At 44.2% G+C, this 23,767-nt stretch overlaps 1 protein-coding gene across 12 annotated transcripts in view; it reads left to right on the forward strand.

Moving 5' to 3' along the window:
- ZBTB38 (zinc finger and BTB domain containing 38) overlaps positions 1-23,767 on the forward strand; it is a 134,261-nt gene that overhangs the window by 74,012 nt on the left and 36,482 nt on the right. For 3 of the 12 annotated variants that reach the window (XM_055321005.1, XM_055321002.1, XM_055320998.1), the window contains exons 1-2: positions 12,279-12,662; positions 13,468-13,566. The exons of 1 other annotated variant lie outside the window; for it this stretch is intronic. The gene's annotated coding sequence lies outside the window, so the exon portion shown is untranslated. Of the gene's footprint in view, positions 1-11,806; positions 11,998-12,260; positions 12,663-13,467; positions 13,567-23,767 lie in introns of those variants that run through there. 8 more of the 12 variants (XR_008663908.1, XM_055321003.1, XM_055321004.1 and 5 more) reach the window with 5 other exon arrangements.

Genomic DNA, 23,767 nt, shown 5'->3' on the forward strand with positions numbered 1-23,767 from the left:
AACATTAAATAAGACAGTTGTAATTTTTTGGAGGGAGGGTATTAAATTGGATAGGCTTTCTTATTCAGATACTATATCTATAGCTTTGATTAAGCTTACAAAATGATTCTGCTCTAAAAATGAGATGATTCCTTTTAAAAAAAAATCATATATATGAAAGGTGTGGCGCCATTAGACAACAAAAGAATTTTTTGAAAAGTGTGTTGCTTCAGCTCCATTTTAGCTTGAAACTAAAAATAAATGGGTTTCTTGAGATAATTTCAAAGAGCGCAAACAAGCTTAATAAGAAACATTTAAAATATTTAAATTTTAAGAAGCGGTCTTTAAACGTGTTATATGAAAGATGAAAATGAAAACTTACATGCTCCCTACATAAATTTTAGAAAAGCTACGAGAATAAATATGCTATTTGTATATCTATTATTTGGAGAGATGAGGAGTTAGAATTTTTGAAGGGGGGGGGAATATTGAATGTAGATGGCCCTGTTAGAAGAAAAAGAGCTTCACTGAATGAAAGAGTCCCTAGAATGGTTCATTGCAGACCATACAGCTGTGGTTCTGTAAGTACCAAATTCTGGCACTTTTCAAAATAATTTCATGGGCTCTTTCCTTTAAGCTTAACTCCCGAAATGTATTTTAGTTTCAAATTAACACTGGGCCAGAACCTGTTTCCTTGGTAACCAAGTCTTGTTTAAAAATGCAATAACAGATATGCAAAAGATTGTCTTAAAACAAGAAACAAATGGTTAAGAAAAATTGTACAGTCCTTTTCCCTCTCATATAGTCTGGACTGGCTTTAGACGTTTTTAAATGCGGTCTTCGAGCCTTAAACATTAAGCCATATTTCTACACTTAGAGAGAAAGCATGCACAGGGAGGGCTTTTTTCTTCCTCTTTTGTGCTCAGTACTTTCAAAATTAAGGTTTTCTTTGTAACATGCCCCAGAATACCGGTCAAGGTTTGTGTACAGAGGTGTAGTTGTAGTTTCATTATCACTGGTTCACCGGCGCCACTGAAACAAAAGGCATCTCAGAAATTCTGAGAATCAGAAAATGCCTGTGCTCTTGTTTTCCCTGATTCCCTCCACTGGTAACCTCAGAGCTCTGGGTAGAGAAGGACCCAAACCCAAGCCCACCCCCCCCCCCAAACGAGAAGTGCACCTGGAGCCTTTGTGGAAATGTCTTTGTAGATGTGTTAGGAGGAGGATACTGGCAAACCTGAAACCCCTCTGAGGTTTGCTCCGATGTGAAGAACATTGAGACTCAGAACCATCTGTGTAGATGGCTGCTTTATTCTAGCAGTTGGTCTAATATTCCAAAGCACCGTGTGTACAGTACAGTCAAAGTTCTTATGGGCTAAAGGTTTGTTGCTGCTGTTGTTGTTGTGCTGTTTTGAGGCCAACTTGAATATTTTGCTTGGCGTCTTTCTCTGGCTCAATGATATTAGAACATGATTCATCTCATGGTGATTTCGTTCTTGGGGCTTGCCATGAAATATCCCTCCTGCAACACCTTTTTTTTTTTTTTTTTTTTTTTTGGGCTGTTCAGGGGCCATTTTCCTTCTTCTCGTTTGTGACTAAAAGTGACTAAGTACATTTTGAATGTAGCATCAATCAGAAGATCGTAAACCGAGGGGAAATGTCGGAAACCTGATTCAGTCTTGCCTGTTTATTTCGGTACCGGTAGCATTAACAGTTGCAGGAGGATCAAGCTAATTGTCATTCACTCTTGAGCAAATAATGAGCCGGGCATTTGTGATTAAAACACTATTGCTATTCAGAAAGATTACAAGTACAACATCTTCTGTTTTGATAGGCCGGTACAAATCAATCATTTTGAACCTATTTGAATCTTAATCACAAGATTAGATGGATGCAATGGGATTGTTTTACCACAAAAATGAATGCCCAATAGATTCAACAGTGTATTTCTTCTTTATAAAATGTTGATCCTTTTATTGTTAACTCAAGCATGGTTGCGTCATCTTGTAGACTTTCATACCTAATGATTTTTTTTTGTGTGGCATTATTCATTTATGTTGCTCTCGGTCTTGCCTAAAAGAATTTTAAACACAATTCAAGGAGGTTGAAAGCCAAATGAGACCGTTGGGAAGTATATTGTACCATTGTCACTCTAATAAATAGACCAGTGAATGGAAGAAAATAATTATTATTTATTACTTTGTCGTGTTTCACCTTAATGCTTAGCCTTCATATTTCACAGAAATATTTACAAGGCACAAAGCTTTTCTAAACTTACCCATTTACAATTATTATTGGATTTCCTAGTCTAGCCAAAAAACACTTCCTGATGATCGCAGAGATGGCACCTACCCCTTCTCATTGTTTAAGAGGCTGTGCTTAACCCATTTAGACTTTTTGGCTAAGGTGCTTATACTGGGCAGGCCAGAGCAGGTGCGAGAGAAAGAATGTGCAAACAACTGCTTTGTTCTCACCAAAACAAAATGAGCAAATCTGTGGTTTTCTACCTGAATGATTTATAGTCTACAATTCTTATCTTCTTTTATTTCTTTTTTGGGGGGGCGGGAGGATGGCGGTGAATAGGAAATGTTTTTCTGAGCCTTAACTCAGACTACCAATATTTCATTTCTTGCCACTCAGAGTTATATTGATCTACTTCAACCATTTCCATGGATCCCCCATAGAGAGACTGGTAGCCAGATCCCATTTTAGAGCTGTTGGTAGGGGAAGAAGGATCAAGAAAAAGATCTAGCACCTTTATCTTTAGCACTAAATCCTTCTAAGCCTTTGAGTTCCTGGAACTGTGTGGTTCATTCTAACAGCTCCCTTCTAGAGGAAATGCTATTCTTAACAGCTTTGTTGGTAATTAAACATTCAACACATGTATTGAGCACCTACTATATGCCAAGCGTATTCCAAAGGCTGGAAGTAGAGTAATGAACAAGAGAGATCAGGGCCTGCTTCTTAAGGACCTGTGTCTAGTGAAGTAGAGTGGTGGGATTGGGGAAGCTCAAAAATAAATGTGTAAATGATTAAAGAAGACAGTGCAAAGAAGAAAAACAAAAATTTAAAAGGCAAGAACGACATGTTGGGAGGAGAGCAACCATAGAATGATTGGCCATGGAAAGCCTTCCTGAGGAGGTGGCATTTAAGTGGAGACCTGCATGGTGAGATGGACCCAACCAAGTGAAGTTCTGCAGGGATCATCACGAGGCAGAGGAGTGCTCATGCTCAGACTGCAAACTCCTTTCTTTGTGTAACTGCCACTATAACAAAGCCAGATCTGATGACTTCGCGGGTGAAGCCTCTCCTAGGGTCAGCTTCCCCTGCACTGAGATGGTGGGCCAGGCCCATGGCTGGTTTTGGTCAAATTCCCAGGACACAGTGCCCATGAAGTCACTGCCTCTGACCCAGTCCCACCCTGAAACAACCTGAGAAGGTGCAGTGGTCGTGATGAAATGCCAGCATAGATTTAGCACTAACTCCAGAAATCCACAGAAGAAAGGCTCCTCAGAGACTTTTTTGGTAAGAACTTCAGAAATAAACTCATGGCAACACATTGAGATGCCCATTTCCTTTAATTTTTTTCAAAAGTGGTAGAAGGATCTGTCCCATCTTGTCAATAAATTGTCTTTGTCCTTTCATGCCTAAAACTCTTCGGTTCTACAGATCTCATTGCCTGATAGAAGCTTTCTAAAGGCCTTACCTCTTGGAGTGGTATTTCTCTATTTGAGCAAGTAATACCAAAGAAATTCTTTTTAAGAATCAGAACTCTTTTAGGCCTTTTAGGTTAGTCTGCTGATAAAGCTCTGAGAACAAAGGGATAGGTTTGCTATTTAAGTTAGAAACTATGAGGCTCCTGGTGGCTCAGTCGGTTAAGCATCTGGCTCTTGGATTCAGCTCAGGTCATGATCTCAGGGTCATGAGATCGGCCCCTCAATGTGTAGTCTGCTTAAGACTCTGTCTCCATCTGCCCTTTTCCCCTTCTTTCTCTCTCAAATAAATATTGAAAGAAAGAAAGAAAGAAAGAAAGAAAGAAAGAAAGAAAGAAAGAAAGAAAAGAAAAGAAAAGAAAAAAGAAAGAAAAAAGAAAGAAGAAAGAAAGAAAGAAAGAGAAAGAAAGAAAGAAAGAAAGAAAGAAGAAAGAAAGAAAGAAAGAAATTAGCAGTAAGACCGTATGAAGCCTTCAGAATGTATCAGAAGCACCTTCTAAAATCAATTCATAATTTAGTGGGTTTTGCTCATCACAAGTCAGGGATGGCCTGGTTGACTCCTCCACTTCGGTTTTAACTAACTTATGAAATGTTCCACTGCTAACTTATGAAACGTTCCACAGCCTGAAGAATGTTCTAGGACTCTGTACCAGTCTTGCCCACCAAAGGGGGAGTGGACCTCAATAATTCAGTTCACTTCCTTGAGTATCGCCTGTTGAGCACCTACCTATTGTGTGACAGTGACCGCTCTATCCCTGGCAAAATGGAAGATGACATGAGATACCCTGTGGAACTTCCATCCAGGTTCCCACCCAAGGCCAGAGCGTCATACTGACAGGCACAGTTGTGGGTCCTCTCTGTTCCAGACAGAAATGGATGGCATGCTGTTCTCTTAGTGGCCTTTTACACTGTTCCCTTGGAGGCCAGCCTTCAGTTTGGGGGCATTTCAGCTGATGGCAAGGGCAGTTCTTCCTGGGACTCCATCTCTCATGCTCATCACCTTCCCAAGACTTCTTGGCTCCTAATAAGCCCCCGTATGTCTGGCTGCCCTACTCCAAGCTGGCCTGCCTGCGTGTGCCAGGTGACTTCCATAAGGGCTGCTGCCCTTTTGCATTCATGAGCAGATGTTAAGTTGAGAAACCCTTGAGTGCTAAGATTTGAATTTGTGATGCAGGCAAGATGCTGGTGCCTTTTTGACTGACAGTGGGGGTCTCCTGGCTGGCTCTCCTGCAGAAGGCTTGGTGGGTGGGTAGCAGGTGTATCAAACACCAGTCGCCAAAGCTCATTTCTTCAGTAGATGATCCTGGTGTAGCTCTGCTGTGGCCTAAAAGTCTCATCGACCAGAAAATTGTTCTTTTGATCTTGAAACTCATTTTGCATCTTTTCCCTTAATTCTTTCCTTGCTTCTGCAGCTAGTCCTGCTTGGGGGTGGTTTCAAGACTAGCACTTGGGTCTATGCTCACTACATTTGGCCTGCAGAGGGAGTTTGCTTTCCGGTTCTGTGTTGTTTTTAAAAAAGCCAGTGTAAATATTATTTCTGTGTTCGCGAAAAGCCGTGAGAGCTTTCATGATTTTCTTTACAAAATACAATAAACCTCTTCCTTCCCCTGTGGTAATTGCTGCCAAATGGACATTTTGAAATTCCTTTTTCATTTTGCCTGCTAAAATCCTCTACCCCGTCTGAGGCCTTGCTCTAATTAAGGCCTAACAGTCCTGCCCATCTTCCCTGCGCAGAGCATGACTGCGGAGTGCCTGCCCCGAGGGCCTTACAAGCCAGTGAGACGAGAAAACAAAAGCCACCAGCTGAGAATGTGGTTAAATCCCAGAAGGGCAGTGCCCTTGTAATTTTTTCCCCCTTTTCTCTTGTTTCTTGAGCTGTGGAAGGAAAGAAGGGAACCTTTAGGAGGGAAAGAGTGGAGCTACACCACTAGAAGATTCTCTAGGAACTGCGGGCTATTGAGGAAATGTGGCAGAGAATGGGGTGGTCATCTAGAAGACAAAATGGGGAGAGGGAGGTGACCGCAGATTGAGAGGGTTTTGGGGAGCTGGTGGGGGTGCAAAAAATAAGAGGAAACAAAGGGAGCAGTCAGGAGGCCACTGGTGAACAAAAGGAGGTGCTGCTGTGCATATCCTGAAGGGAGGAGGGGTGCAGGGTATAAGGGAGAAGAGAAAGAGTCGGGAGGGGGTGCAACTCAGAAAAAAAGAAGTCTTGGGAAAGCCCCTAAAACGCAGGCCATGGGCCTGGGGCCTTGGGGCTGGCGCCATGATGTTCTGTCTGGCTTCCGTGGTCATGTTGGCCTTGCTGCTTAATTGTCCCATGTAAGCTCTTACAAAGAGCCTACAGATTGACATCTTTAAGGGTAATTTATCCCAGAATCTTAGGAAGGCTCCATCCCAAGGCTCCTCTCCTATATCTGAGGATGCCAGAGAGCCCCACCTGGCCCCCCATTGCTCTGCTAGATCTGGATTAAACTTTAAATGAGCAAATTTTTTATATGTGCTGTGGTCCTCTACAAAGCAAAGACTAGAAATAGACCCAAAACACCTGATTTAAGCTGCAGATTTTAGGACCTCTCTCCCAAAGTCCTGTTGCCCAATGTGGGAATGCTACTCTGCTCTTAGAATGCCCAAAGCCTGTTTATTGCTTTTCTCTGGCCTCTCCAGACCCTGGTTGGAGGGCCAATAGTTATTCTCATTGAATTCCTTGATCTTCAGGAGGACCACACCGGCTGGCATGCCAGCACTTAGTGTTGTCATCATCCCTGTACTGCTTGTTTAGCTCTTACAGGAATGTGAATCAGACTTTTCAGTTGCTGTGTGGACCTTAGACATACTTTATTTTGTCACTGAGGGAACTGTGGCCCAAAGAAGTCTTGACTTCTCCAGGTCACTTGGACAGTTAAGAGACCATCCTTGACTCCTAGTCCAGTGCGCTTTCTACAATAAGCTGCTTTAGGTCACAGGGGAAGCCCAGTCCTAAACCAGGAGTTTGCACACTCTTTCTGTAAAGGGTAAGATGGTAAATTATCCAATATTTTAGGTTTTGTGGATTGAAGCACAATTGGGGATACTATATAGGTATTTATATAACAACAGAGAAAACAGGGACGCCTGGGTGGCTGGGCAGTTGGGCGTCTGCCTTTTGTTCAGGGCGTGATCCTGGAGTCCTGGGATCGGGTCCTGAATCCGGCTTCCTGCATGAAGTCTCCTTCTCCCTCTGCCTATGTCTCTGCCTCTCTCTCTCTGTGTGTCTCTTATGAACAAATAAATAAAATCTTTAAAAAAGATAAAGTAAATTAAAATTGTAAGAACCATTCTCAGCTTACAGGCTATACAAAAACAGGTGGTAAGCTGAATTTTTGCCTAGGCTATAGTCTGTAGACCCATTTTCTAAGCCAAAATCAGCAAACTGGGGCCCCTTGGACAGTCCAAGCACATTTGTGTTTTGTTAATAATTTTAATCTAATCCATTGCAATGTTTTTGTTTTCTCATTTTCTAACTTCTATAAATTCTTCTCGTTATGCTTATAACTCTAATTATAAAAGTAATATATATCTGCTGTGAAATAATTTGGAATATTACTATTTGATCATGTATCCTTTCAATCTTTTATCTATGCATGGTGATCTTTTTAATACTTGAGATAATATTTTGTAGACAATTTTGTATCCTCCTTTTATTCATTTCATATATCATTTTAAAGCCTTTCATTACATAATCTTTTAAAACTTTGTTATGAAAATCTTGAACCTGTAAAGAATATGGAAGTTTAATGAACTCCCGCATAGCCATCACCCAACTTCTCCAATTCTCAGTGGCTGGCCAACCATGTTTTATATGAGTTCTCTCCGATATTATTTTGAAGCAAATCCCAGATATCATAACATTTTACCTCTAAGTATTTTAGTGTGATTCTCTAAAAGACATGGATAAGAAGTGAAAGCCCCTTTGCTTAGCAAATAAATGCCAAAGTATTTAGGGGTAAAAGAGAATGATGTTTGTAACTTATAAATGGTTCAGGAAAAAAATAGGTAGGTAGATGTGAATAGAATGTTTGTAGGTGGTTTTTTTTTGTATTATTCTTGAAATTTTTTTTCTAACTTTTCAATATTCTAAATAGTTTTTAAAATGTGAGTTATAAAAAATATATTTAAAATGTGATTTTCTAGGAAAAATAACCACAGTATCATTATTATTATCAGCAAATAATAATTCTTTAATAACATCATATATCATAATTAGCATTTCTCCTAATTTGGCCTAACTTGTTCCATTATGTCATTAAAAAAAAAATTGTTCAAAGCACAATTCCAAATAAGGTCCTTACAGTAAAATTGATATTCCCTTAAATTTCATTTAATTCATTGGTTTCCTGCCCTCTTTATTTCATCCTTGTTATTGCTATAAAAAAAGTCTGTTCGGGATCCCTGGGTGGCGCAGCGATTTGGCGCCTGCCTTTGGCCCAGGGCGCGATCCTGGAGACCCGGGATCGAATCCCACGTCGGGCTCCCAGTGCATGGAGCCTGCTTCTCCCTCTGCCTATGTCTCTGCCTCTCTCTCTCTCTCTCTCTGTGACTATCATAAATAAATAAAAAAATTAAAAAAAAATTAAAAAAAAAAAAGTCTGTTGAAGACAGTGTTTGACCTGTAGAGTTTCCTACAATCTGAAATCTGATTGGTTACACTCCTTGGTGCTGTTCTACATGTTTCTGTTGCAGAAATTTCCTATAAATTGGTAGTTGCAGCTAGAGGCTTGTTCAGATTCAGATTCCATTGTTTATTTTAAGTAGTCAACATTCCATAGATTCTATATAAAAATTCTGATTTTGGCTTCATTGGAAAATTCTGCAGATCTGGCCTTCCCCCCTTCCTGGCAAGGGCCAACCTTGAACTGGGTAGTGACCACACCTATTCCCCACTGAGGTGGGATATGAATTATCCTGCAGGCCACCGTTCACACTCCTTTCTGCCTGGCTCCCTGGAGCCCTAGAGCCCCTGTTCCAAATACTGCTTCTTCAGGGATTTTGATACACTTCTCAGCACACCACCACAAGAGGCCCTTTAGGAAGCAGGGAAGACGATTCAGACATGGACTTTCTTAAAATGCTGGAAGGGAAAGCTATCAGCAGCCACATAGAAGGAAGCCAAGTGATAGAAATTTCCCTCAGCCCAAGATAAGGGCAAGAGAGAATAGAAGTAAAACAATAAATTAACAGAGTGCTGCAAATATGAGAGACAGAATGAGTTATAGATTCGTAACCCATGGTGGGAAACTAAGGAAGGAAGTGGGTTTTAAAAAGAGACAAACTCTAGTCTTTTTATACATTATGATAATATTGAAACCTTAGAGAGAGAGAGGGAGCAAAAGAAGTGGGCAGTAAACGTTACATTGGCCAACAGTCCTAAATCAAAAAGTGCAAGAATGTAGCTGTAGCCTAGCAGAAGTCAAGTGAGGATTAAAGGTAGAAAATGAGGAAACCCTCCCGGGAAAGGCGGTGGGGCAAGGACCAGGAGCCACGCTGTGGAGATGTCAAAGAACTGGTGGATATTTAAGAGAAGAAGATCTCAAAAGTCTTAGGGTTTTGTTTTTTTTTTCTGATTTGCAAATGTATTGAACTGAAAGGTATTATAAAAATATAGACAAAAAATATAGGCAAATTGAGCTGTTTTGGAAAGATAAACCTTTACAGAAAAGAATAAAATCATGACGAGTTGGGATGTTCCTGGAATTTTCCAGATAGTTCCCCATACTCAGAAGAATGATTAAGAGAGAGAATCTGAGACTGGTTATGAGGAAGGGTGGAAAATTTTGAAGGACAGCCTGCTTATGTAAGTTTTCGGCTGTGGCGTTTAAAACTGTTGCCATGATATTTTAGTTATTAATAACAATTTGGGGAAATCTACTCGCTTCTGGAGAAACATTTGGCTCTAATGAGAAAGAAATGCCACTGTTTGTAAATTCCCAAGTGGATGTAAGGAGCCATTCACTTGCTAAGCCTCTTAGGAAAGCCAGAGCCGATTTCACCCTTAACAAGCTGTTGACAGCGTCTGATCAAGGTACCACCTGGAACATGTTAGCAGCATAGAAAGTGGACTGTGGAGACAGACCTGTGTTTAAATCCTTTTATGTCACTCACCTGGTGACCCTGGGCGCTCACCCATGGAAAATTTATAGGGTATAAAGGTTGCTTTATGTACGTATGATTCTTCTTGCTTGGATGGTAGGAACTTAGAGCTCTGGATCATTGCCTTCTAGCACTAGCAGCCACAACAGTTTACACGTATAGAGCACTTACTATGTTCCAGGCACTTCTGTAGAGACTTCATATGTATTATCCCACTTATTATTAAAAAGCCCTACAAGTAAGTGTAATCTTAAAATAAACCTCATTTTATGGATGGGGAAGCTGAGGCGTGGGGAGGTTAAGTAACTTGCCTAAAATTATACAGTGAGTGGCTTTGTAAGTGACAAAGCTGGGCTTTCAACCCAGTGGGACAGAATCGAAAGGCCAAACTCCCTTGCTCTTCCACTTCCCGCCTTCCCAGTCTCAGGGAAGCACAGTCATGCCTCATACTGGCACTTTCCAACCTGAGATTCCTAATTTGGGTGCCTCAGTTTTCTTGGAGGTCTCCAAATGATTTTCACAGTTTCCAAAAGCCTCACTTGGGAACGCATAAACTTGCAATCAGACCACAAGTTTCCTTAGGTTGCAATCTACCATTAACAATGGATTGGCTCAGGTGTTGTAGAAGCTCTGATTGGCAGTTACACAAAAACATTGCGGGGTTGTTTTTTAAGTGGCAAGATGAATCATTAGTTAATAAACACAATTTAGTGGAATAGATCTTTCTAAACATGTGGCCTACTGAGAAAGACTAGAGGGTGCTTGGCTTTGAGAAGGCTGGGGAACTGCTAGTGTACATGTGTGTGCATGTTGCCCAAACCGCCAGCCTTTAAAACCCGGCCTTTATTTTTAAATTACATAATTCTTTAATTTGACTATAAGTCAATTTATTTTTCCTTGATTATTTAAAATGTTTCGCTAGCCGTGTATTTAATATTGTAATCCACTTTATTCTTCAAAACGATCAGGTCTTTAAAATATGGTCAGGAACTGAGATGCAGAATTGCAAACATTGCATTCCAAACTAAAAACAGGACAACAGGTTTTCTTTTAATCCTTTTAAGTTGCAACCTGGGAGTAAATCTTTGCTCAAGAAAAAAATTTTTTTAAGGTTTTATCCATTTATTCATGAGAGACAGAGAGAGGGAGAGAGAGAGGGAGGGGGAGAGGGAGAGAGAGAGAGAGAGAGAGAGAGAGAGAGAGAGAGAGAGAGAGAGAGAGAGAGAGAGAGAGAGAGGAAGCAGGCTCCATGCAGGGAGCCCGATGCGGGGACTCAACCCGCTGAGCCTAAGGCGGAGGCCCAACCGCTGAGCCACCGAGGCTTCCCTGCTCAAGAAAATTTTAAAATAAGAGTCGTACTACCAAAACGCAGGGAACATGGATGGTTTTGAAAAACAAAAAGCAAACAAAACCTGCGCGTTAGTGCACGAGGCTCACAGCTCCACAAGGCAAACCTGTGGCAGGCCTCAGTAAGTCTTTTTTCAACGAGCAGCCCCTGAATCTTGGGAGAAAGATGCTAGCAGGCAGTCAGGGCGCTTTATTTGGAGGAGAGGCCTGGGTCTTTGCGGGAAGTGCTTTTTAATACCGGGCTGGGGCTATGGATGCAGGCCTCCCCGGGCAGCCACGGGAAGGCGCAGGTGACGCACCACTCCTGCCCTGGGCTTCCTCCGAATCCTGGGTACGGGCGCCCTCTGAGATCCGGCCCCCGGGCTCCCTTCGGCGGCCCCGGGCCTTGTTCCGAAGTGCGGGTGGCCGCGGTCCGCACCGGGGCGCCGTCCCTGTCCCCCGGGAGGGGGCGGAGCCCGGGCGCCGCCAGGACCCCCCCCCCCCCCGCCGCCGCGCCAGGTGCGGGCTGGGCCTCGCGGGCCCGGCGTGCGGCCCCCGCCCCGCCCCGCCCGCCCGCCGCCCGGGTCCCGCCCGGGTCCCGCCCGGGTCCAGCCGCCGCCGCCCGCCGCCGCCGCCGCCGCCGCCGCCGCCGCGGGGCCTGGTGTCCGCGCGACGCTCCCCGGCGCCCCGGGCCGCGGGCTGACGGTCGGGCCGGCCGGGGGCGGGCCGGGCCGCGGGAGCCGAGCCGCCGGCGTCCATTTTCTGGGCGGTGCTGAGTGGCGCAGCGGCCGGGCTCGCGGGTCCGGAAGAGCCATGGCCCCCCGGGCAGCGCGCGCCGGAGCAGGGGAGCCCCGTAAGTGCCGCCCGCGGGGCCGGCGGGCCGGGCGGGGGGCGGCCGGGGGCGCGGCCGGGGGCGCGGGGCGCGGGACGCCGCCGGCCCGGCCCGGCCCCTCCTCCCCCTCCCCTCCCCTCCGCTCCCCAGGAGGGAGCCCCTGCGCGGCGGGGGCGCGGCGGGGGGCGCGGCGGGGGCGCGGCGGCCGCAGGTGCCGGGAGCGGGGGCTGGGGCGGGGGTCGGCAGCCGCGCCGGGCAGGTGGCGCCGCGTCTAACGGCCCGACTGCGCGGCTGCGCTGGACGGCGGGGGCGGGGGCGGGGGCGGAAGGCGCCCCCAAGGGCTCGGGGACCCGAGGGCCCGGGGCCAGCGGGCTCAGGAACCGCGCAGGCGGTCGCAGCTCCTCCCGCCCGGCCCGCGACTGGGGACCCCGGTTCCGACGCAGCGGGGACCTGATGATTTTCTCGGTTCACCGCCGAGCCCCTGGAATCGAATGGGACGTGCAAAGGCAGGGCCCTGCCCCCAGGGGTTGCAATCTCAGCCTCTCACTCCTCCAAGCAGTTAGGGCTGCCTCTGTCGGTGCAGCACAACCGCCCGCCTCAGCCGCTGCCCTGCAGGGTGCACAGTAAAGGCACCCGCGGTTTTAGTCTGTCCACGACTCCGCTTGATAAGTCCTCCTCTGCTGTCGGTAAGTGACTAATTCCATTCTGGACTTCGGCCCTAATTGAATATTCCTTTGAAGGGTCCATTATAGATGATATATGTTATGGTGCCGGATACATGTTTTAACGGTTGAAGACTTCTCCCCATTGCCCACCTCGAGGACTCGGGTCAGGTTCGCAGGGCTAAAAAGCCTAGGAGAATTCAGACCGTGGTTTCAGAGAAACTCCTGGTGAGGCCCTACCATACGTAGGCGTCGTGGTTTTCCAACAAGAGTAGGGACCCATTAGAAGATTGTGGACTCGGTTTAGTGGGTTACTTCGGGAATTTTTTTTTTTTTTTAAAAGACATAGACTATATAATCCAATACAGAAAAGAAGAGAATAGAAGGTATCAGAGCACATTGCATGTAGTAAAACCAAGTGTTATTTTAAGACTTTGGGGTTTGTTTATATAATGTAATTTTTAAAAACAGCGGGTCACAGAAAGTTTTTAAAACACTTGTTTACAGGTTAATAACCCAGGCTTTGGAATCAACTGAACCTGGGTTTAAGTCCCAGATCTAACATAAACTACCTGTGTGACCTTGAATAGATTCCATGACCTCTCAGAGCCTCTTTTTGTGCAGCTGTAAAATGGGGAAAGTCTCCTACATTTGAGGGGTATTATCAAGACTATACAAGGTCACATATGGCGGTATTTTGCTCAGTACTTAGAGTACGTGTTCAACATACATGCTAATTGCACTTATTGTCATTGCTGAAACGTCAAATCCTGGCAGCCAGTCACGGGACTGTGCTCTTTCTTTTTTTTCTTTTTTTTTTCTTTTTTAGGTCTTGAGGAGGAGGAGATGGAGGACTCAGAACCAAGAATTTCCAAGTGATTTCTTCCAAAGCATAAGAAACTGTTAGTGCTGGTGTGTTCTCACTGAGGTAACTGAATTTGTGTCTCATGTTAGTCTGTATGAAATAAGAAAGGGATTTTTCTGAGGGACCGAATGACTCCCAAGGGGCATCTGATTTGTGCCAGCAATCGACCAGATTGGGGGATTACAAAGTGACAATGACATTTAAGTGAACTGTTATTAAGGAGACAGGAGGCCCCTGTGATGAAGGAGGAGCTAAGTGAAACAGGGCTCCCGGACAACTGGTTTCTCATTCCAGTTCTGCCAATGACTATCATGGGAGCTTCTAGAAGTCTTTTTGTAGATCTCACATTTGTCCAGACTGGAAGGGCCCACAGACATCATTGAGGCCCAGAGAGTTTAAATGACTCTTTAGGGCATCCCAGTGGGTTGGGGCCGAGGTGGGACCACAGCTTGGATCTCAGTCAGTCATGTAGCCAGCTCAGGGCCTGCTGTAGGGTGAGTACCATGTTAGGCATGGAGAGTGCACACATGAAGAGCCCACCCCAGGACACTTGCAGTTTTTATGTAGACAAGAACTGACAGCTAGCAAAGTGCTGGATTATTTATTTATTTATTTACTTACTTACTTACTTACTTACTCACTCACTCACTTACTCCTCACAATACCTCTACAAGGTAAAGAACAGATGTGAAGGATTAACATGTGAAAAAATTCAGACAGGTCCTGGAGGGCTATATAGCTCATACTGCACGTATGGTGCACATTCTATATGCAAAGCACAATGCTAGGACCACAAAGTTCAAGGCAAAGTGCTTGCCCCCTCCAAGAGTTTGTAGCCTAATCTTCAAAGAGACAGTCAGATGGGCTGTGCCTGACGTTCACCCCTCATTCACCTGCCTCTCCAGCAGGCAGAGTGGGGGGAGGTATTGCAGAAAGAGACCTGAGTCACTGGCATGTCATAGTTCTTGCCTTTCGATGCAATTTTTCTCTTTTTTCCAAATTTAACTTCCATCCAACTATTAAAACTTTTACTTTCAACTTAGAAACGATAGTAAGATCTTCTCTGAATTAATTAATTCATTGATGTGTTCACTCAACAAATGTATATTAAGCTCCTATAAAGCACTTGGGTATTCAAGACCAAATGTGCTGATTTTTACAATCATGATTATTAATTATGTTCAATCTCTTAGAAAGGAATTATTTGTCCAACTGTTAGAGATTTGCTTTTGCTAACATACTAGAATATTAGCTCCCAGGATGTTCAAGATTGACCCATTAAGGATATATAGATCTTTTAAAAAATCCTGAAATCTTAAGAAAGGAATTTCTTCTTGGGGCACTTGGGTGGCTCAGGTGGTTAAGTGTCCAACTCTTGATTTTCACTCAGGTCATGATCTCAGGGTTGTGAGATGGACCCCAGCATTGGAGTCAATTCTTAAGATTCTCTCTCTCTCCCTCTACTCCTCCCTCCCCCCAAAGAAGAAAGGAATTTCTTCTCTTTTAAATTCTGACTTTGCCATTACTGTCACTTGCTTATAGTGGTCTTTTATTTGTCGACTTAACCAACAGATATAGAGGAAAGCAGTTTGGCAAGGAAGCTTTCTTTACCTTGAAATGCTTCTCTCTTCTAGCTTTGTAGGTTACCCAGGACTAGGAGTGTTCAAAGGTAAAGCAATTTAAGATGCTCTGATTTACAGAATACAAAGTTAGAGATAGCTCCAGTAATTTCATTAAGCAACAGAAATCAGTTTGTAAGTCTTGAATGCTGCTTGTAACAAACTTAACTCCAGATAGAACAAATGAGATGTTGAATGTGAATGTGCTTTGTAAATTTCTAGGAGTTCTACAAATGTTACACAGCAAATATTTATTGAGTGTCTACATGAGTACATCACTGTGCTAGAGAAAACAGAGGATTCGGCAGCAAAAAAGATCTGATTCCTTCCCTTACAGAGACTATTATGTAGGTGAGGAAATAAAATATGCAGAAACACCGTGTGGTAAATGCCAAAAAAGATAGTTTGGTAGTTTGAAAAAGAAAAGGCTCTTTTACTTCTAGGAATCAAGGGATTCTTTCTTGAGAAAAGGCATTTAAGCAAGTCCTTGAAGGATGTAGAATTTCCATAAAAGAGATGGGGAGAAGGGGCACCTGGGTGCCTCAGTCGGTTAAATGTCCGATTCTTGATTTCAGCTCAGGTCATGATCTCAGGGTTATGAGATCGAGCCTGAGTTGGGCCCTGCACTCAGCAGAGAATCTGCTTGAGATTCTCTCTCTCCCTCTGTCCCCACTCCTCTCTCTCTCTCTCTCTCTCTCTCTTAAAAATAAATAAATAGGGGCACCTAGGGCCTATAGGTGCCCTATTATTATAGGTGCAGGTTACTATTCTATTAATACAGAATATTAAATGGTTCAGTAAGTTAAGTGTCTGCCTCTGGCTCAAGTCATGATCTCAGGGTCCTGGGATTGAGGCCCACATCTGGCTCCCTGGTGAGTGGGGAGTCTGCTTCTCCCTCTCCATCTGCACCCCCCTGCTCATGCACATGCTCTTTCTCTTTCTCTCAGGTAAATAAAAAATCTTTTTAAAAAATAAATCTTTTTAAAAGAGAGAGATGGGGAGAAGGCATTTGAGATAGGAAGAACAGCAGGAGAACAAGAGAGCATGAACCATATCCAGGGAAAGGTAGTGAGTCCAGTTGAGTAGAACTGGCCTATACAGGCATCAAGTGGGAAATAAAACAACATTCAGTGGCGAACAATAATGGTCTTGAATGTCAAGCTGGGAAATATGGGTGTATTAAACCAAAAGGAGTCATTGAATATGTTTGAACAGGGGAGTGTCACAGCTATGCATCCAGGGCATGCTCTTGTGAGTAGCTCATGGGGAGATGGAGCAGGAGAAAAGGCAGGGCAGAAACTGGTGACAGGGAGACCAGTTAGAAGGCTGCCACAGCCCATCAAGGAAAGGTAGGACTGTTGGAAGGGAAGGCCTGAAATGGGTGATAGCAGTGAAACAGGAAAGAACAGATGCGAAAGAGAGAACAGACGCAATGTGACATTTCCGTAAAGAAGGAATAGCTAAAGCTGCCACTGAAATTTCCCGGAGTAGTGTTGCCTGTGAGGGAAACGTCAAAGGTGGGTAAGGAGCACCATGTGAGAGGTGCTGAGTTTGAGGTGGTGACAGCTCACAGGGGGCTTTGTGCACAGAGGAGGGCCAGAGCTAGCTTGGGAGTCCTTAAGGTCTAAGAAAAAGTCAAGAGATGGGAGAAGAGATTATCTAGAGAGAGAATATAGGGAAGCAAAGATGGAGGATGGAGCCTTATTGGAAAAGAAAGAAGGACCTAGGGGACGGACCTAGAGAGAAGTCTGGCAAGAGAGCAAGCAAGAATTACAAGGGAACAGACTCCACCAGCCAGCAGAAGGGGCTTCCCAGTGGAGGGAGCCGGAAGTACCAGACTCTGGGGAGGTGGGGGCTGGGCTCAGGACGCTGTTGGATTGACAGAGGCTACATCGCATTATTGGCACTTTTCTCTTTGAGGTAATATGACTTGCAGAATGAATATTAAATGGTTTCATTCACAAGAATTTGTAGCTTGTACTAATCAAGAATCACCATTAAATTTGATCCTAGTGAGCCCCCCAAAACACTTCTGATTACTAAAATTCCAACTGTTAAATATGGTTGTGAGTAGACAGACCAAAGAATATCTGTTGGTAGGATAAGTTTGTTGAAAACCACATTTCTGTTGATGGAAGAGGTTTTCTAAAAGTATTTTAATTCCTTTGCCTTTTACTAAATGGCTATATGTACGTGTGAGAGAGAAAGAGTGTGTGTGCGCGTGCGCGTGTTTGTGTGTGTGTGTGTTTTCATGGGCATATGAGCTTAATACAATGGAATGAGAAGACTGGGGTCAGATAAATCTAGTTTCACAACCTCACCGGGCCATTTTCCAGGCTTGTGACTTCAGAAAAGTTACTCCCAGGGCCTAACTTTTTCCATCTATAACTCAAATAAGATTATTTTGAAGATTGAGTAATACATAATTTGGTCAGGATCTGTACCATAGTAGGAAGTTAATAAATGTTGATTCCCTTCCCCTTACAACCTTGTATAGATATGCAAATTTCTGTATAATATGCATCTATATACAAAGCATTATCTTTATGACTCATTTTAATGTGTTGATTTTATCAAGGAAAAAGCATTCCTCCCATTATAGCTAATCTATCCCGTGATAATTCCAACTGACTGGCAACTTAGTATGGATAAGAATCCACCTGGGGAATGCATTAAAATGTGGTCCTAGACACCCCCACCCCCAATCCAGAGATTCTAAGTATATAGATTTTGGGGGAGGGCCTAGGAATCTTCATTTTAGACAAGCAGGACAAGGTGAGGATTAACAAGTGCCAGTTTCTAGGAAGCAGCGAAAGAGGCAAACCTGAGACTTAACATTAATGGATTATATTTGTAAGAAGATAAAAACAGACGAGTCCCAGATAGTCAAGGCATGCTGGGATTCTCATCCCCCAACCGTCTCGGTCTGCAGCACATCCACAGCAGTACCGGGTGACGTGTAGCCTCCATATCCACTTCTCTTCCTGCAGGAAATATAATGGCAGCAACATTGCCTGGTGATGCCATTAAAATATATTTTGATGCGTTTTTCTGTATGACTCAGTGTCCTCTGGTTGGTAAACATCTCTGCTAACTTGATTCCTTTCTCTGCCTGTCTTCATCCAGGAATCATAGAATTTTTAGGTTAGTTCATTTTGCTCATCCATCCCAACCTCATTTTATAGATGAGAGAAGAATTGATCCTCTTTTTCCTCCTAGTGCTCGCTGTCTTCCTTGCTTATTCACAAGAAGGGATTGAGACATATGTCTATCCGTGATACTTAAGCTAAGTGTGGAGAATATAAGACGTATTTGACTTGTTCATATTGAATTGTGCTTTATACTCCCTGTACATAATTTAAAAATCCGATAACTTAATGTGAATATGTTTATTAAAATGATACCAGGTCCTTTTGTAATATCCTTGGCCTTCTGTTGATGGTTTGCTTCTGTTGGAGGATGCCAGTGGCCTGGAGCCTTCCTAGAAATGAGTTTCTTTCTCTATTCCTATCGTGCCTAAGGGGAAAAGATGGAGCAACTTTCATGAAGTGAGTTCTATACCTTCCATGCATTATTTCAGCCATCTTTATTAGAATATCAGAATAACCTGGTGTGGCGGAAATTGAGGCAGAGAGGCTCAGTAATGCAGTTGATGAGATTTTCACACCGTAGGGTCTGACTCCAAAGCCCAGGCTCTTCTCTCCATACACCGTATTGTTTCCCCAGGCACAGATAGACAATATGAAATCGCTCTTTCTGATTTTAGCTTAGGGACCTTTGTCCCTGATACTATTGTAACCTCAGAACTTTTGACAAGAAACAAGTGGAGCACAGCTAATGCACAAACTTGAGATTGTTGAACAAATATCAACTATGTGCCAGGTACCAGATTAAGACCCCACGCTCATGGGGCCTCCTAGTTTCCCCCACCTGTCCTTATCTACCATCCATGTGCTACTGCAAGCTTTCCTTTTAAACTGAAAACACCAGTGGATTTCTACACTGATAAGACCATCGATTTGTGTCTTGCTATAGTTGTTACTGTCCTTTGCAGCGCTAAATGTTCCCAGAGTCACTATGCCAGTTAAAAGTGGAGAACAGCTCCTTGGGGGATTGCCAGAGGTGCTCAGCAAGTGTTTGTTGATTACCCTAAGGAAGGCCCTAAGGAAGTTTATGATGGGGAGAGGGAAAGAGCCCAGAGCCCTGCAGAGGGAGGTTGGAGGAGATTAAAAAAAAAAAAAAAAAACCAAAAACAAAAAAACACTCACCATGGTGTGAGAAACCAGACCAACCGGCAGGCCTGGGACTTGTCCCTGTGTCCCACTGTGTGACCTGGGGAAAGAAAGTCATGTAACTTTGCTGGCTTGGTTTCCTCATCTGTGACCAAGGAAGGTATGGCTCAGTGATAACCGAGGTTTCTTCTGGCTTCAAGATGAATTATGTTCCCTCTCCAGCAAAGAAGCAGAGGAGCCACGATAAGCAAGTAGACAGGTGGAGTGAGAGTTAACACCATGCTTGAGGTCTGCCAGGGGTCCTGATTTCAGAGTCCCCTCCCCTCTGACTCTCCTCATAGAATGACTAATACCAGTCAGATTCTGGGTTCTGCTTTTACCTTACACTTTTGAGGAAAGTGTGTGAATTTAAAGATGGGAGATTGCTTGCTTTGGGAAAATTAGGATGCTTACCAACAGATGGAGACTGGCTGGGAATCAATCAGAAGATAATCAAGTGGGAGGTAGGGAATTATGGTTGTCAAATTATGTGGCCAGAAAGAACCTTAGAAATAAACTAGCCCCATATCCTCAAATTTTAGATAAGAATATAGGAGCCCAGGGACATCATGGGATTTACTCAGTATCACACAGGTAGTAGCAAACTGGGAAGAGAACCCAGTGTCCAGTGCTTAGTCCAGTTCACTCTCTGCAGAAGGAGGGGGGTCCTGTCTTAAGGCAGGTGATCAGGAAAGCAGATGGCAGTCAGAAAGCAAAGCTTAAAGAGAGGCTAAAGCTGTTCCGTTAGAGAGAGTGGACCATAATGCCTGCTGGACTTCAAGTACCCAGTTGGACACCATGATGCAAAACTACCATCCTGTTGACCCCTGGGATTCTTGTCAATTAAAGTAGTTAAGAAAATTTCTTTTTAAAGTGGGAGAAGCAGAAGGTGGATTCCTATTTTTGAAAGTGCTTTTTTTCTCTTTTATTTCAATGCAAATTACTAAGCTATAAAATAATTTATTTTTGAGAGGAATTAAGTATTTTCTGAAGGAATATGAAGAAGACAACCCAGCTTGCACTGGCCACTGGTATGCGTGTGTTATGCTGGCCCATTTTGCTGGTCATTTTTATACATGCGTTCATCCCCTGCTGCGTTTTCATGAGAAAACTAGTGCCAATTAAATCCTAGAGGAACATCCTGGGGTTATTTCAGCAATCCATGAATGCAGGCTTTGTGCAAGGTGAGATAGATATGAGCTGTCCCTTCCTTCCTGCTTTGTGAGTTGGATATTGTTTCTAGGCCCCATATTGTTTGTGTTATTTTTCCTGTTCGTGTGTTAGAACAACTTCTGATTATTTGTAGAGTTGATCACAATTAGATAATAAGACCACAAATTCAGTAAAAACAAAGCCGGATATATTATCTTGCCAGGCCAGGGGGACCCACATTTGGAATCACAGTCTCCCTAAACCTGCGTGCATTTTCATGTAGACATAAAGACTTCTGATTAGCTCTGATAGAAGGTTGATTCACTTCTAGACCAAAGTGAGGATTTCCTCTTTAAAAAAATCTACTCAGTGGGGCACCTGGATGGCTCAGTCGATTGGGGCATCCACTCTTGATTTGGTTCAGGTCATGGTCTCAAGGTGGTAGGATTGAGCCCTGGGTTGGGAGTCTGCTCGGGACTCTCTCTCTCCCTCTCCTTCTACCCTTCCCCCTGCTCACTCTTGCCCATGCGTGCTCTCTCTGTCACTTAAATAAATAAATAAAATCTAAAAAAAAAAAAATCAACATTCTGGTCTGTCCCTGCTTACACCTGTTTATTCTGGTCTTGTAGTCCCTGACACGAGCTCAAAGAGCGAGGCTTCTCAAGGTCTCCACGCTGTATTTATGCTCGTGGGTGGAAGCAGTTGACTGTCTCACAGTAGCCAAAGTCATACCTGCTTCCTGGGTGCCTGCTGCCGAACCCTGCCTCCTGCGGTGTTCCACCTTTGCTTTAATGGGAGGACCTCCCTGAGGAAGCAGAAGGCACCGGGATAGATGGAAAAAGCAGTGAGTGGTAGGGACATGAGGCCTCGAATGGGGTTTTACTCAGACGTTAGAGAATGTAGCCTACCCTAAGTGCTGGGCTAAATAGGGTTAAAAAAAAAAAAAAGAACCAGACCTTTAAATTTTTTCCTGTCCAGGTCTAGCAATTCTGGAGTTTCTTTAGCCACTACCCGCTATGATTTGACTTTGTGCACAGAAGCACGGGTTGATTACCTGGGAAACACATGTTTTCCTAAACGAACATACACGGCAGAGTTGGCCTCTTGCCCTATTTTGCTGTATATTTAACACTCTTAATACTTGGTTTTGGTTTTGACATTTTCAGGAAATCGCTCAAGAACTTTTTGCCACATTTGAATCATCTATTTTAAGACTTTCTTTTCTATTTATTGTCACGAGTTTCTGATAAGGTGATTTGGTGCATCTCTATTTTAGGAAATACGTTTTGAGGGCTTTTTTTTTTTTTTAAATGAAGTTTAAATGGGAGTCTTACCTCGGAGCCTAGTCGCTACCTTACATTAAAAAATGACCTATTTCTTCGCCCCAGGAGGTTCCCTTGCTTAGGGAAGATAAAAAAAAAAAAAAAAGTCGGGTGATTAGTCATTGTGGCGTTCAGCAAACAAATCCTTTGGAGGCCATGATTTACGTTACTGGTTGGAGAAAAAGGTTCTGTGTGTCTCTAGACGGTTAGTGCCGCGGAAGGTGAGCGCCGTGTATCCCCAGAAGGTCCGTCGAGTGTCCTGTTTGTTGTGTTCAGGCTTCTAAACCCGGTGGCCATTTTCTGTGAGTTGAATCCCCGGGTGATGAAGCTCCTCCCACGGTGGAGTCTCTGAGCATTTGTTTTCTAAAATGAAAGCACAAGCAGAAACTCGAGCTGTTCTGCAGAACAGCCTGTTCTTCAGATTTTTTTAGATCAGTATATTTAAAAGCATAATTTTTTAAACAGCCTATTGTGGGTTGTTTTTATCTGCAGTGGGTTTGGGTTTGTTTGGGGGATTTCACTTTTTTTTTTTAAGTGTAGACAACGTATTTATCGCTGTGATCGCTCCCTGTCCATCCCCCCCCCCCGCCACTTTTAGTCCAACAGGTGAGCTGGGGAACTATTCGGCTACATGCCTACTGCCAGAAACCATCCTTCGGCTTCCATTTAGGGTCTTTTCTGGAGAGAAATTGGCAGAAGCTCCCTGGGACTCAGTTCCTTTCATATTCTACCCCCCTCTCCAGCCTTTTCCACCCACCAGTTTTCCCCAGGCCATTTCTTTTGTCTAAACCGCTGTGCGTCCATTTGTGTGACCGGCCAGAGCTTCTGCCACTTTCCCACAGTGCAGAAGCTCTTGTGCCTCTAGTTGTACATCCATCCGACCTGCCCGTGGGCTTGCCCGACCGCCCTGCCAGTCACCTGTATCTCCTGGACCCTGGGAGGAGGTGACTGTTGCACAATCCCATGTTGCCTCGGGGATCTGTGCTGCCATGCCTGGCCTCACTCCAGAGATCGCAGTGTGGGCAGCGGTGGCTTCAAACTGGAAAAGTGGGTGGGGAAGAGAAATGATGGAAAACAACGGGAGGAGGAAATGTGTGTGCAAGGAAAGTAGTACGTGGACTCGAATATATGAGAGCTTGGGTCCGTGAAAATGATCTCTGTGCCCTGGCACCTTACCCGTGGTGGGGGGAGGTGGGGAGAGACTGCCAACCATGGGCTGTCTGTTGACAGCGGGAAGGAAGTGTGGCAGGACAGGGCAAGAGCATCAGCAGCTTTCCTTCGGGAGGCCAGAGGCTGGAAGGATCGACTCTGCACCCCCACCCCCCACTCCAGGGTCTCTAGAGCTGAATTTGCTTCCTCGGGTTGACCACCATTGTTCTACTGAGGAGTTTGCAGATTCCCTGGAGACACTTGTGATCCTGGGGGATATGCTTTATTGTGTTGATCCCATTGTTTGAGGCTCTGACTGCTGGGTTGCCCAGGCTGCGCTTCTGTGGTCTGGTTTTTGGAATCGTTATTTGTGTCATACAGTGGTGAAGCATGGTGTTGTCCAAATTACTCTGACCCAGTAAGGAGCTACTGGTAAAGGCCTGTGCATTCTCGGCAGTTATTGCTCCCCTCACCACATCATCTGCTATGAGGAGTACGGAGCCTCGTTTGAGAAGGAAAGCCAGGTGCTTCCAGGAGTGTCAATCTGATTTTGTGGAGCTCAAGCTAACCTTATGGTTAAAGTGACTTTTGGAGCCAAGCGAAGAGTTTGCTATCTGCCACTCTGCCCCCTAGGATTCATATATTAAGAAATTTTCTTAATGAACAAACATGAACAGGAGGGATCCTGAAGAATATATTCTGTGATGCACATATATTCTGTGTCACAGCTTCTCACCACCTGTCCTTCATT

Source organism: Nyctereutes procyonoides, unplaced genomic scaffold, assembly GCF_905146905.1.
Source record: "Nyctereutes procyonoides isolate TBG_1078 unplaced genomic scaffold, NYPRO_anot_genome, whole genome shotgun sequence".
In the NCBI taxonomy this organism is placed as follows: Eukaryota; Metazoa; Chordata; class Mammalia; order Carnivora; family Canidae; genus Nyctereutes; species Nyctereutes procyonoides.